General features: G+C 45.3%; 1 long non-coding RNA gene across 1 annotated transcript; it reads right to left on the minus strand.

Moving 5' to 3' along the window:
- Positions 1 to 326: 326 nt before the first annotated feature.
- On the minus strand, positions 327 to 12,371 carry LOC144459398 (uncharacterized). The gene is made up of 2 exons (XR_013488379.1): positions 11,663 to 12,371; positions 327 to 3,519 (listed from the first exon to the last, which is right to left on the minus strand). It is a non-coding gene; the product is annotated as an uncharacterized LOC144459398 (long non-coding RNA).
- Between the last annotated feature and the right edge of the window lie 3,714 nt (positions 12,372 to 16,085).

The raw sequence follows: 16,085 nt of genomic DNA on the forward strand, positions 1-16,085 counted from the left end.
CTGTTCTCTCTCTGTATTTTTAGTTGCCAGATGTGACGGCACTTCGCTCTGTTGTCCTCAAAGGCCTTCCTATTGTACTTGGTGATGACTCCAATGAAGTCTACAAGACTTGCTTTGTAAGTAAAAGAAACATATTTATTATGTAGCTCATAGCATTGTAAAATATTTAAAATATAATTATTTTCAGTTTATCACTGGTTTTTTGAAATGCATTTCCATTTTATGCTACTTTATACTTTGTCGGACTCGAGGCTCGTCCTACTCTCCAGTGTGCTATGTGTGAGCTCAGTCCTGCGTGTTCTTTAATGAAGCAATAGGAGAAGATATTCGGTCTCAGTTAATGTAGTTTATTAAGCAGTAAACGAATAAAATTACAGAGCTCTGGGTCTCAACTTCTTTCCCTGACAAGCAACAAAATGTACCAGTTCACGAAGTCTGACCCACTATCTCTTCCTGACCCAGTGTATTTAAGCGTCACATGAGTCATTGTGCACGCGAGGCGTTGTCCTCTTCTCACTGGCGGTTCCACTTCCTCCTTCACCACACCACGCCCCTGCCTCGTGTTAATCTGACTCCTTCTCGCTGACAGCGTGGTTCCTGTTTTGAAAGACATGAGAACAACACAACTCCCTACACGTGCTGTACCTTACTATCTGTACATCACTTTCTATTCTTTTTACCATATATGAAACTAATTAATTAAGCATTGCGGTATGTGCTCCTCAGACTTCATGTCTCTTCCTCTCCTGTACTTCTCCACTTCTGCAAAGCAAACACATTCAGATCAGCTGAAATCATCTCAGTATTCTCATTGTTCACACATCTAAAACTTATATAGTGAAACACAACTTATAGGAAAACACATAAAATCATTCTATTCCCAACAGTCCCCCTTTTGGCCTTATAGGACTGAGGCCACTTTTTTCAGTCCCAATGTATCCAGGTCCCCCTTTTTAGGTCTTGTGATTACTGCACTTTTTGTTTCTTTTGAAACAAAAAGTTATAACTCCCCCTTTTGTTCTCATACACATGAGACCACTCACACCTTGTCTTCTCCTGAATCTGAGTCCGAATCTGAATCAGTAGGCGGCCCTCCTAACAGGGTGGCCGTCTCCATTTGAGTCATCTGATATGGTGGGGGCTGTGGATGTTTTCTCTCCACAGCTGACACTATGATTCTTTCACAGAGGGACCGGATACGTGGGATACAACAACAACCACATAATACTAACACCACGAGCATTCCCACCAGAGACAAGAATACCGATACCTCTAAATCTTTCCACTTACCGAACCATTGCTCAAAGATACCACCCAGGGGTTTATCAATACCTGACTGTTCATGCATTTCCTCAGAGAGCGTGCACAGCCCTTCTAGCGCCTTAGTTATTGACCCGTCTGGAGCTGTGTTATTTGGGATGAAGGTGCAGCAGAGGCCCTGGAACATAGAGCAGACACCCCCTTTCTATGCCAAAAGCATGTCTAACGCAATTCAATTCTGTACTGTCATCAGGGAGGTGGCTGCCAGTTGGTCAGAGAGTCCCCTGACTGCGTCCCTAGTGCTGTTGGCCAGTCTAAGAGCATTGTAATGCACATAATTAATTCTGTCCACATTTTTGTTAGGGGTGATGGGAAACAGTGCAGCTAGTATGGGTATGTTTTCAAAACCAGCGGCCACTTGGTCAGCCAATTTGTACTGGTCTGGGACCCCGCGAGGAACACCTATGGCGTCCATATACGTGGTTGTTCCCTGGCTCATATCAAATGCATTTCTTTTCTGTCTACCTGAGTTGGTCTGGGTATCCCTCATCCCTAACAGGACCAGGGGTACAGCCAGTCGGACCAGTGCACACGTACCAACCCAGGAGGATGGCAGGGACAAGTGGAGGGTCTTATCTCCACAGTACCAGAACAGGTCCCCTCTGGCCTGAACCATGCTGCTGGTGTTCTGCCACGTACTCACATTCAGTGTTCTCTGGCACCAGTCAGCTTGCATCTGTCCCATATCAGTTACTACCTCGGTGGAGAGGTTCCTATGGAAACAAGTGTAATTGGCGATTCTGGGACTAAACGTTGGTGGGATGGTGTGATTCTTTGTGGGCGGAAACAGAGAACTCAGGGTTTTACAGCCGTCTGGATCAGGATGCATGGTCATTTTTATCATACAGTTAAAACCAGTACGGTCTGTGTCAGGATACAAAGGGGCTGCCAGCCGCCACCCAGTCTAACCATAGGTTTTTGTCTCCATAGCCTGTGGCCAATCTGACTATGTCACTGCGGGTCAATTTAGAGTAGTCAGTGTTTATCACGCCTGTGTTCTGTTGGGGTTCAGGTTTCAGTGTGCTGTCGGTAGCCGCCGGAGCGGTCTTGTTTGGGGGAGGAGGATTCAACAGTGTTAATTTAATCAGTCCCATAGTGTCTGTACCTGGGTGGTCTACTCCTAGGATGAAATAAGCTGTCCTGTTTGTTGTGCTACAGGGACTGTGTGGGAGAGGGTTCTGTGTCAGGTTGTACACACTGAGTAATATTGGGTTCTGCTTATGTGAGCCTTGGAGTGGTTGGTACTGTTGTCTTCGCAATTTCACCCTGTCCCTCATACACAGTTGTCCTTGCTCACATGGCCTGGGCGTCCAAGTCACACCAGTCCACGTGAGCACGAAATTCCAGATTGGACACCACCTGCTTTTATGTGTTAGCATACATAAATACACATCGTACCCCCTCCAATTTGGATCCTTTCCTTTACAGTCTATTATGGAACACAAGTCAAACTGGAACCCTGTACTTTGCCCCATGATGTATGTCAATTCTACTCCACCATACTTAGCTATGCAGGAGTCTGACGTTCCACTCCCTGGTGCGTTTCTCCTGGTTCAGTTTCGTGGAGGTTGTATGGCTTTGTCTCTGAGGGAAGACTTATAATACAACAGAGGTAAAACAATGACACAGGTTAACACAACAACTCCCAACACACACCACTTATGGTGGCGTGGTTCTAATCCCAACAATTTCATTTCTTTATTTTGTATTGCAAACAGGTAAATATAAACGTGTAAAATATAAGAGTAAATATGGAGTGTAAATGTGCTGCAAGCGAGTCTTTCTTGTATCCTGGCTTTATATTACTCAAACGTAGTCTTGGCAAAGTGTTGCTTCAAAGGAGCTTCAAACCTTCACATTGATCACAGGATATCTCTTCCGCACTTATGCTAAGCTAAATGAATAAATGTCTGTGTGAGTCAGCCGTGTTTTTTTTTTTTTTTAAATCTTCAGTGTCTCCTATGTCCTCCAGTGTTCGGGCAGGTGTGTCTGCCACTGCACACTGACTCCAGTGATACCATGTGTCACCTTTTCCCTGGAGTTTGACGGCGTGGGACGTCTGTTCCACAACTTTGTAGGGACCAGTCCACCTTGGCTCTGACCACTTTCGTTTGATCACCTTGAGCAGGACCCACTCTGATGTTGGGGGGTCTTTCCCTTCTGCTCCCTCCCGAGCTGTGGTCACCTGTTTGGAGAAAGCTGACACCAATGCTGTTAGTTGGTCATAATACATACAATGCAATGCATAGGGCTTTCTATTTCTTCTGTAGTTTGGATCCCAGCTCCCGGTCCCCGGAACTGGTGTCCTGTTTTTAGTTCATATGGCGTGAACCCTGTCAATGAGTTCACTGAGCTCCTGATTGACAGTAGAGCTAGGGGTAGAGCATCTACCCAGCTCATTTTAGTCACAGCACAGAGCACAGATTTTGCCTATTTTTCCCTTAATAGACTGGTTCATCCTTTCCACCTTGCCCTGTGACTGAGGATGATAGACTGTGTTTTAGCCCCAATGCCTTCTCTACCTGCTGTAGGTCTTTGTTTTTGAAGTGAGTCCCGTTATCAGATCTGATTCGTTTGGGAAACCAGTGCCTGGGGATATATTGATTTATCAGAAATTTGATTACTGTCTTTGCATCCTCTGATTTGGCAGGTATGGCTTCTGGCCAGCCGGTATATGCATCCACCGCCACCAGAAGGTACCTGTGTCCTCCCACTCTTTCTATCATATCTGTGTAGTCAATAATGACCTCTTGACCTGGGAGTTTAGGGAGAGGAAATTTCCCTTGGTGTGGTTTCACTGTGGGTCTGACATTATATTCTGTACATATTTGACATTCTCTGATGTGATTCTCAATCATGGCTGGCAGAAAAGGGTGCCACCAATGAGTGAGACCTTGCACCATTTGCATCTTTCCACAATGAGTCACCCCGTGAGCCTCCTGGAGGACTGATCTCATCAGCCCTGGGGGTAACACTGGTCTTCCGTCCGGAGACCTCCACACACCCTCTGTTCTCACTGCTCCTCTCTCTTTCCAGACTGTAAGCTCCTGTGGAGAAGCTTTCTGTTGCTCTGCTATTAACATATTTACATCACATGGTGGCAGGAGATCATGTACTGTTTTCTCTGTTTGTAGCATGATATACTGTTGACTATATCCTGCCTTTCTCTTGGCTGCCCTGTCTGCAGCCTCATTTCCCCTAGCAATATCCCTGCTTTATCATGGCCCTTACACTTAATGACTGCTACCTGTGCTGGCTTCATCAATGCCTCCTGTAGCCTCTTCATATCTTTTTCGTGTTTAATGGGGGTTTTTGCTGCTGTTAAAAAACCAGATCTGATCCACTGTGTCATTTCCACATGGATTGCTCCTACAACATATGCAGAGTCTGTGTAGATGTTCACTCTCTTCCCTTCTGACCATTCTAGAGCTGCAATCATTGCCTGGAGCTCAGCCAACTGCGAGGACTCTTTCCCTGTCACCCTTTCCATGAGGACTTCCTCAAACCCTGTTTCTGTCTGTCTCACCACTGCATATGCTGCTTTCAGTCCCTCAGTTGGATGCCTGAAACAGCATCCGTCTGTGAACAGTGTTTCCTCTGCGTTAGTCAGGGGCTTCGCCTGCAAATCTTCTCTCACCCTGGTGTCTTTCTGCACCTTTTCCTCACATCTGTGTGGCTCGCCCTCTCCCATGTTATCTGACATGTTTACACCTTCATGTGTGAATGTTATGTGTGGTGCATTTAAGATCTTTTCCAGCCTCGTCTGTCTGAGTGATGTCATGGTCAGTGCCGCTGAGTTTACGTATGCCACTATGCTGTGCGTTGTTAGTACATTCAGTGCGTGTCCCATCACTATGTGTGCTATTTTCTGCAAAATTTTTGCCACTCCTGCTGCATGTCGTGTGCACGGTGGGTGTCTCTCCTCGGTTGGGTCTAAGGATATGCTTGCATACATCAGCACCTGTCTGCCTCCCCCTTTTTTCTGAAAAAGCACACCAGAGGTGGTATGTGCCCTTTCAGAAACGTCAAGAAAAAACGGTAGCTTGTAGTCGGGGATGGCTAGATCAGTAGCAGTAGAGAGTGCCTGTTTGAGGGAGATAAATGAGGTTTCAGCGTCAGTGGTCCACACCAGGGAACCAGTAAGATTGCGCATGCCCTGTGTCTTAACCATGGCACGCAAAGGATGGGTTAGTTCGCCATAAGAGGCCACATAGTGCTTGCTGTACCCTGTGAGGCCCAAAAATGACAACATGTCTTTCACGGTGTGTGGTTTTGGGTGATGCAGAATCGATTCTCTGTGTGACGGGGACATAGCCGTGCCCTTAGCCGACACTATGCGACCCAGGAACGAGACCTGCTGCCTACAGCATTGTAGCTTGGTTTTAGAGACTTTGAACCCTGTGTGGTGTAGGCGTAGTAAGAGAGAGCGTGTGGCCTCTAGACAGGTGGAGGGATCGGGTGCAGCCAAGAGGATGTCGTTGACGTACTGGATTACCACAACCCCTTCTGGTAGTGGCAATTTGGCCAGCTGTTGTTTGAGAACCTGATTGAAAAGACCAGGTGTGAGGATGAGACCCTGTGGGAGGCGGGTGTAACGTAGCTGACTACCACGATGAGTGAATGAGAAAATGTCGCGAAGGGGCGGCACAAGAGGTAGGCAGAAAAAAGCGTTAGCAAGGTCTATACAGGAAAACCACTTATGTTCTGGGGACAGGCTAGACATGGCGGTGTATGGGTTTGGCACTGGTACTGTGGGCGTGGAGATTACTGCATTAATGCGTCTGAGATCATGCGCCATGCGATATTTGCCTGTATTCTGTTTCTCCACAGGAAGAATGGGTGTGTTCCAGCTGGAGTTTGAGGCTTCCAACACTCCAGCCTGTAACAGACCCTCTATAGTATCTGCAATACCAGCCTCAGCCGCTGGCTTGTGACGATATTGATTCTGCCAAATCGGTGTCCAATCATTTAAATCGAATGTAATGGGGGTGACCTGTGCACAGTAGCCCAAATCAGTGGGCCCAGAAGACCAGAGAGAGTCAGGAAGTGTGTGTAACATGCGTTCTGCATCTGGATGGTCAGTCTTTTCCCTACCATGAAACCTCTCTATCTGTTGGTGTTCCAGGATTGCCTTGTCTGTAGCTCCCTGCCTGATGCGATATGCTTTCTCAGAGGGTGAGAAATCCACCTGAGGAATTTCGGTGCGGATCCAATCAGTGAGTTGCATTAACCTCTTACACATAGGGCCCAAGTCTTTGGCCTGATGTTTTGCATGGATTGCCAGAGATATGTGAGGGGAGGCTTCTTCCTCCCCCTCATACCAATGTTGCTGTTCTGAAGCGAGGTCAACAGCTGCAGCCACTCCCTCATTACCCACCAGTATACAGGACGACTGTATATCCCACCTGTTACCTTCAATTTCATTATAAAATGCTTGCTGATACATCTCATCCCCTTTTTTATCATAATAGAGTGTTACATGGAAGGGATCAGGAGGAGGGGAATAGGGATTTAATGACTGAACCCAAGGGCGCCATGACTGATAGAGAGCGCAAATCCCAGGAGTTGCCGTGGTGTTTGGCTCGAGGAGGCCCCAGTAGATATCTGCCCACTGTCCTTCAGCTGTGGTGGATGTGTCTGCAGATAACAACATTTGTGAAGAGGAATGTACAGTTGATAATGAGCAGTTCACAGTGTACCCGTTTGGGAATGTCACTATCAGTCCGTCTGGGCTGCACAGGATGGAGGCTCCACACTTTAATAACACATCTCTGCCCAAAAGGTTAACAGGACATGCCATTGAGGAAACAAATGTGTGTGGAAATGTCTGATCTGCTTGGAGTATGGTAGTGGTGAGTGGTTTTGTGAGTGGCAGATTTTTTGATTGACCCGAGAACCCAGTTAATTCAACCGCTGATGATGACATGTGAGTAGCCGACACAGGGAGGTTTAATGTGGAATACCGTGCCCTAGCATGAAAGGCAGTTCTTGATTCAGTACTTTCAGTCGCAGGTAGGCAGGGCATAAAATTAACTTTTTACCTCATCTGCCATTGGCTAGTGACCTCCAAAAATTTACCGGCCAAACATATTTTTCACCAGCCAAATTAAAAAAATCGTTCCTTGTTTGACTTAAATAATTACCTTACGTTTTTCATATGAAAATCCAACTTTAGGAAAATCCAACCCTGTCCTCTGTGTTTCTTTGGCGTGCTTGCGGCAAAGGCTGCAGCTCATCGTGTTGGTGTGGGAGTCGTAGGTCAGCCATGACCGCGGCTGGCCAGCGTTGTCTAGTTTCCATTTTTCAATAAAATGCAGTGCGACATTTGTACTCCGTTTAACTGTCTGTTCTTCCTGTTCAAATCCAACATGTTCATCTTTGTTTTTCCTCTTCTGGTGGTGGCTTCACGGCAGATGTCGCCACATCTTGCTCAGAAGTTACCATAAAATGCCCGGGGTTCCGGTAGCTGATGTCATGTGTTCCCGGCACACGTACAATAAGCCGTGAGGGTCAAAATGGTCTGACACAGCTGGCAGAAATGGTCGAAGCACATAAAAAACCCACATGCAATTCAAAATTTTCCATCGGCCACTGGCGGGTGTATGTTTTTTGTTTTACATGCCAAACTCATTTTTTACCCACCATTGGCGCTTGGCGGGTGTTAATTTTACGCCCTGCAGGTAGGGGTCTGCCAGCCCCTCCCGCATAGGGGTTCTTGGGCCCCGTCAATATCCTTGGGAATCTTCCCACATCATCAGAGGATATTGACCCTGTGGAGCGACAGTGGCATTGGGTGCTTGATGCACATGATCTTGATAATCTCCCCTGGGTGGTCCCTGATACCCGCCCCTGGGGGGTCTGTTTCCACCACCCCTGGGAGGTCTGAGCTGCTTGCCTCGCATCCAGTGTATCCTGTCCTCCAACCACTCAGGGTCAGCATTACATGAGCAGGTCTGGTGTGGACAGCGTTCCTGCCAATGCGACGGGTCTCCACAATGGAAGCACCCCCCATCGCCCTGACCCCCTCTTGGGCCACCACGATTTCCCCCCCTGCCTCTGAATCTTCCTATACCACCTCGGGAGCCGCTCCAATGGGGAAGGCGAGGGTCTACCCACTCAGGGGTTGGAAAAAGATCTGGGGTAACTGTGAGTGATGGCTGAGGCTGCTGAACCATTTGATTGGTTGATTTTTTGTCTTTTTTCACATCGTTCGTTTTACGACGTGCATCCTCCAATTGAAGTTTGAGCAGCTGAACCTGTGCTGAGTCTGTGTTTTCCTTATCTTCTGCCTGTTTAGCTCTGTGTTTTTTCATGTGGTGTGTGAGGTGTTTCTCCCACTGTTCAGTGGAACAGCCAGGAAGGTCAGGGTTGTTCTCTAAGGATTCTTTTGCCTTCGTGGGCAGTCCCTCTAAAATGGCCTTTCTGAACAGGGTGGTTTGTAGGTCACAAGACCCTGGGTGTGCTCCAGCCACATCTACCCATGTGTTCTTACATCTGCTAAGGAATGTTGCGGCGTTTTCGTCAGGTTCGATGTGAAACGTGAGCGTGTGCATGGCGCCAGACGGAATGGGAAACTGTTGTCGCATGGCCCAACCGATAGCAGTGGCATGGTGGGCGAATGGCTCTTTATCTGTTAAGTTAACTGTTTTTGCCAACGTTTCAAGTGCAGTTAAATCCCAGCTGGAGAGCTGTTGTCCCAGTAGCGCTCTCCAGTCTCCTAATGCTAATTTGTGACCCATGGTTTGTTTACAGAAACGCTCCATCCAGGGGCCTCCTCCCTCTAAGGGCGGGGGCATCTTATCTAGGATGCAGTGCATATCCGTAAAGGAGAAGGGTTGGTATACCTCTCCTCCTCCTGGGGTCTTTTCCAGGAGTGGCATGGTGAATGCTTTTGGCTTGTTCTTATTTTGTCAGAGATTATAAGGAGAACGTGTATGACCTGAACGTGAGCTCGCAGCACTGTGTGGCATTTTGGTTGACTTCATTATTCCTGTTAGTCTTACAGCCCTCGTATCATAGTCGCCCTCAGAGTCTGACCCTGACCATCCTTGACTTTCCTCCATCTCCTCTATCTCAGAACACTCCTCTGGTTCTTCTATCCTTTCCTCATTTCTCCTTTCTCTGTTGCTTCTATGTGACCTCTCTCTTTGTGCCCTCAACTGAAACACTGCCTCTGCTAGTGGCCTCGGCTCCTCCTCCATTGCTTCCACTTTAGGGGTGCTGGAGGAAAGAGGGCTCTGTTTCATGCTTCTCTTGCTGTCTCTGCTCTCTATGCTGCGCACATCATCCTGCATGTCCCTACTCCTGTCTACGGATCTCAGAGTCTCCTGATGCACATTCTGCGCGCCCGCCACAATACTCATCACGTCCTGTCTCAATGCCTCCACCTGCACTATTCCCTGTCTTATTTCCTTCATCACTTCCTCTTTGGCCCTCACATACTCTTCTTCCCCTATCACATCTGTATTAAGCACACCGTCTTTAATCATCAACATTGACATTTGCATATTATTCCCTGAATATGGTGGGGGAGCTGGAGCTGTGGGTGTTTGGGGTAGCTCAGGATACAACCTATTAGAGGTGGGCTCTGGTGGTGGTGAGGCTGGATCCGGTGCAGGAGCAGACAGAGGTTGCTTATCTTTGTTTTGTTTTTTGTGACTTTTGTCTGTGTTTTTCCAATAGGCCATGGCTGTAACTGCCATCTGATGGTGCAGAGCTTGTTTGCGCTCCTTCATTTCTTTCTGATTTTTCCATTTTCTCTTTATAAATTTAGGTTCATTCTCCTTTTTAGCGTGTTCTTCCAAATCATTTCGTGCTTTTACTTCTGCAGCCTGCAATTTCTTTGTGACGTCTCCTGCCTCATCATCCCCAGGCAACTCACCTTGTGCCTGTAATGCCTTCTACAGCTCATCAAACACCCTACCAACTTCCTGTCTCTGCTTATCCTCTACTCCTGACAACAACTGTTTTCTAATTTCCCTAAACTGAGTTTTTACCAGCATGGGAGGGCAGCCTCCCTGCTCGCGACAGTCTCTGTTGAATTCGCCGATCATCACGTTTCTCTGTCCCACTTCCACTCTGACTTGTTTCTACCAGTAAGGTACTGCTGCACACAATAAAAAAAAAAAAAACTGTACACAGTGCTTTGTGCCACGTGACCTCTCTACAATGCAGTCCACGCGGGCTTATTATTCAAAAAACAAAACTGTACACAATGCTTTGTGCCACGTGACCACTCTACAATGCAGTCCACGCGGGCTTATTATTCCCCTTCTATCGCTGTGATTTCGCTGCTTAAGTTCCACCAGTTGCAGGCCGACACACCCAAGCTTCTACACCGCTCTCCTAGGAGGGTGCGGGATGCCTATGGCTCGGCGACAATTGGCTTCTATCTTAAGGCAAAATTTCACAGCTTCCTCTTTTTCTTCCCCACAGAACACAACCACCGCTCAGGCACTGAGAGAGCAGGAATTTGAGTCACCTCTAATAGACTCTACACAACTCTCTCGTCCCGTAAAATAGCTGGTTGTCGGTAAACCACCCACACAACACTTTTCCCTTATTTAAAATACTGTTTTATTTACACTCCCAATATCAGGGTGGTTCTGCGGACCATTGAATAGATGTCTCAACATGAACGATAGTATTCAGTGTTAGGGATCACATGGAAAACGCTCCCCTGCCCGCAGAACTCTGTAACCTCTTTTTTGTGTTGTAGCAATCTACACAAAGGTCTTTCAACCTCAGACAACCCGTGTCTTCAGACTATATTCTCAGCTGTCCAAGGAGCAACCTTATGGGTCCTCCCCAAGCTTATTGACCTCCAGACACTCGTCTTTTTCTTTTTTAGAGATTAGATGGAAAACCTAATCTCAGGGCTTTTCACCCGACTATGTTTCGTATTAAGGAGTCAAATTTATGATTTACTCCAGGGCCTTACACCCGACTATGTTTCATATTTAGGAGTCAAATTTATGATTTGCTCCAGGGCCTTTCACCCTGTCCTGTCTAGGTGTTGACTATGTTTCGTATTTAGGAGTCAAATTTATGATTTACTCCAGGGCCTTACACCCGACTATGTTTCATATTTAGGAGTCAAATTTATGATTTGCTCCAGGGCCTTTCACCCTGTCCTGTTGAAGTGTTGACTATGTTTCGTATATGGGAGTCAAATTTATGATTTGTTCCAGGGCGTTTCACCCTCTGCCCCGGGGCATTATACTTTTGTGTTTTGTGGTAATTTTATTCCTTTACATTTTAGACTAGGAGACTTTAGTACAATGACAGCACAAGTTTTAGCGTTTCCAATTGCAGAACTTCGATAAAACAGGCGTCTGCTTACCTTCTTTTTAGGCCGCGGCAAGTGTTGTCACGATACTGCTGTCCTCTGCTGTTGAATGTCTTTTGTCCCGTCACTCCTCCATCTCCATCACGTCGGGGTCACCAATCTGTCAGACTCGAGGCTCGCCCTACTCTCCAGTGTGCTATGTGTGAGCTCAGTCCTGCGTGTTTAATGAAGCAATAGGAGAAGATATTCGGTCTCAGTTAATGTAGTTTATTAAGCAGTAAAAGAATAAAATTACAGAGCTCTGGGTCTCAACTTCTTTCCCTGACAAGCAACAAAATGTGCCAGTTCACGAAGTCTGACCCACTATCTCTTCCTGACCCAGTGTATTTAAGCGTCACATGAGTCATTGTGCATGCAAGGTGTTGTCCTCTTCTCACTGGCGGTTCCACTTCCTCCTTCGCCACACCACGCCCCTGCCTCGTGTTAATCTGACTCCTTCCCGCTGACGGTGCGGGCGTGGTTCCTGTTTTGAAAGACAAGAGAACAACACAACTCCCTACGCGTGCTGTACCTTACTATCTGTACATCACTTTCTATTTTTTTTTACCATATATGAAACTAATTATCTAAGCATTGCGGTATGTGCTCCTCAGACTTCATGTCTCTTCCTCTCCTGTACTTCTCCATTTCTGCAAAGCAAACACATTTAGATCAGCTGAAATCATCTCAGTATTCTCATTGTTCACACATCTAAAACTTATATAGTGAAACACAACTTATAGTAAAACACATAAAATCATTCTGTTCACAACAACTTGTACTACTCCACTACATCTCAGAGGGAAATATTGTACTTTTCACCCCACTACATTTAACTGAGACTTTTCTTCATTCTTTTTCTGTTCATGTATCTCCAAATTTAGGGATTTTGAGTTTGAATGTTTGTGATAAACTGAAGAATTGGGTGTTTCTTTATCGGTTGAGGAAATTGCCCTACTTCTTAAGCTAAAGAGGCAATAAAAAATCCTCTTGGATGAGCTGGAAAAGACATTGTCTACCAACAGTGTATAAAGTCTTTAAAATTAGCTCAACTTAAAAATCACCAGGTGATTGCACCAGGTGACCCCCCCCCCCAAAAGAAGACCAGATTCAATAGGTAGTTGTGTGCTTCTTTTGCAGGGTACAGAGACAGAAGAAGCACTGGCCTCAGTGACAGTTGAGGTGTCAACGAATTTGCTCAGCAGCAGGGTCTGAATGCAGTGCACTTCTAGCCCATCTCCACTGCCATCGTACTTGAGGGAGGTACTGTCATGGACAATGTTAGAGACTTTCCCCAGGCAGTCTGGGTTATGTCTGCCCTTCACTTGGATTACCCAAAATGCATGGCAAACACACTCAGATTCATTCAAGTAGTCATGCTTGGATTGGGGAAAAAAACCTCCCTCCAAAACTGCTTACTTTGAAACACAAACTACTGGGGTAGGCCAGTTAATATTACTCGAGTATACACTTTGCATGTACTCTTTTGGTGATGTGAGAAAAACAAGGTGACTTGACTTGTTTACTGTACCAGGTGTAATGTTCAAATTAAACACTGTAGTTTTTGTAAGAGAGAGTTATGTATTTTTTTTCTGTTAATTTGATCACTGCTATGCGGTTTAGACCATGAAACCATGTTGATTGTATTTTGAATTTTGATCACTAATGTAATGGGAGAAATCTGACCTTTTAGCTTTACCAGAGCTCAAGCTCATGTTGTGACGAGTAACAAGTTTGACGCCATATCTTTTAATTCTGAGTAAATATCCTGAAATTATGAGAACAGGATCTCGCCTGATGGTCTTTGGAAATCACAGGATAGGAGTGGATAATGATGCGCTTCAGTTGTTATTCAGGTATTTCTGTAGCATAGGGTTCTGTTGGCTACTTATGCTTTATATGAGGTGCAAAATAACAACCTGGAGCCAGGGCTGCACTTGCTGAACAAGTGATGTGCCACGTTATCACACACACAGTGACACCTGCAAATTAAGACCAAACATTTCCTGTTTTTCCCCTCTTCAAAATAGAGTCCCAGATGTCCCACCATTACCTGTATAAAAGCACACAAAATTGACTTAAATTGACTTCACCCAAACTCTTCTGGTGTGAGCAACTTGATAAAATAGGTTAAACTTCTTTCTCAGTATGAGACACAGGGAAATATCAGCAATATTAGTATGCCAACACTGCAAGGGCATCTCACTTCATTTGGAATTGTACTGGTTATATAGCTCCTGCAAGACAATAACAACTTCCAGCACGTCAGATTAGATCATCCCAATGATTTAAAATGCCTGCGTAGTGTTGACACACCGATATTATTGTTTCAGCATTATCAATTGTTTCCTGTGTCTCATACCGAGAAAGAAGTGTAACCTATTAATTTTTTAAATTTTATTATTTAAATCGTGAATCGGATTTGTTGTGAAAAAATCTGAGTTTTTTTTCTTAGGCCATATCGCCCAGCCCTATTACTCTGCTTTTCCAATAACACCACAAACACACACACACACACACATACACATTCACAGGGCCTGAAATGTCTTGCCCTCACCCACCATCCCCTCTCATTCTATATTCTGGGCAGGAAGTAATCAGTTGGTAACCTGGGGTGACGGAATCAGGCCTCTGACTCACGCCCTGACCTCAAGGGGGAACAACCAAGCCCAGTTCTAGGTAGGCATATATGAGGGGGCAGTCATAAATGTGAATGGGCATCATGCTGAAAAGACAAAGAAAAGTCTGCACAGTTCAACTCCCTTTAGGTGCATTTATTCCACCAACCTGGAGTGACGTTTCGGGCCACAGGTGCCCTTCTTCAGACTCAGGGGGGATCATGCTCCAGCATATTTTTGCCATAGGTAGAGCTGACAAATAAAGGTCACTCACTCACTCACTCACTCACTCACAGGATGTGGGGACACTGTGTGAGTGCCCTATAGAGGGTGTCAAAGCACTGTGGTCTCAAATGTGCTCGCCGCTTGTTTTGTTGTTGATAACAGTGTTTTCTACATGGAATTGGGTTGTTGTTAGCTGTGTGTCCAACCCCCAACCTAAATAAATGGATTGCACTTTGTCAGGCCTCTACCCTAAGACCTGTCCAACTTGGGTGTCCCACCTGAAGACTAAGCTCCTGCTGGTATAGCTCTTAGGGTCACTGAGGCACACAAACCCCCTGACCACAATAAGGTGGCAATCCCTCAGGGAGGAAAACTGAAAAAATAAAATTAACAAAAAATAAAATAAAAATATCCTTCATCCAGGCACAATCAACATCTTAACATTTATCTTATTGGATGGCCATTAGGCAGCTATACATATGAAATAATATGAATAAAAAAATAAATTTGAACCTAATAATTACAATAACCTCACTATAGCCAGTATTTACCAAAGCTAGTCTTATAAAAAATAAACTTATCAAACTAACAGAACTAACAAACAAAACAGATATAGGCTAGAGCAGAACATTTTATATATTTTTTTTTTTGTTTTGTTTTTTTGTCTTTTTTTTCTTGTTTTTTTTGTTAGCAATTTAACAGATTTCTCATGACTCCATTCTCCTTTGAGCTGCTGAAAGCTGCAGGAGTGAAAAGTTAATAAAAGCTTTGTAAAAATCGCTGTGATTATCAAAAAGCAGTGTGCAGAACTAGAGGCTGAGCAGGGCTTTACGTAGGGGTCTGGCACACACAGGGCATTTGTAGTCAGCATGTGACATGCAGCAGACACTCACTCATCTGTGCTTGTGTGATTGAAGAAACATTCGCACTGACAGACTCACACTCTATGCTCACACTGCTATATTTAGGGCCTGAGCGATGACAAAGTCGTCCGTAGGACCCTATTGTAATCACGCTGTTTATTATTAGGGCCCGAGCGATGACAAAGTCATCTGCATAGGACCCTATTGTAATCACGCTGTTTATTATTATTAGGGTCCGAGTGATGATGAAATCGTCCATAGAATCCTATTGTAATCGCGCTGTTTATTAGGGCCCGAGCAACGACGAAGTCGTCCGTGAGAACTCTATTGTAATCGCTCTGTTCATCATTAGGGGCCACGCCCATTTCCGCCCAACTTTTTTCCTGCCAAAATTGTGAGAAAAGAATTGAGAAAAGAATTTTGCTCGGTCAAAAAATGTGCGAATTATTAACAAACAAATTTTTGTAGCTAGCTACAAGAACGCCCACTGTTCCGTATCTCGGTCAAATTAAATGCTATCAACACTAAATGTGAGATCCATGGTTGGCATGTCACTGTGAGGGTGTTGACTGAAACTCCTCCTACAGATTTTGTCTGAGCTGCAGAATTTTGGTAGTCCAAAAAATGCGCTAGTTATAAACAAACACATTTTTTGCTCACTAAAAAACACATATTGTTGCATATTTTTGTCAAAGTCACTGCTATTAACATCAAACTTAAGTCAGTTGTTCA

This window comes from Epinephelus lanceolatus, chromosome 3 (genome assembly GCF_041903045.1).
Source record: "Epinephelus lanceolatus isolate andai-2023 chromosome 3, ASM4190304v1, whole genome shotgun sequence".
Lineage (NCBI taxonomy): Eukaryota > Metazoa > Chordata > Actinopteri > Perciformes > Serranidae > Epinephelus > Epinephelus lanceolatus.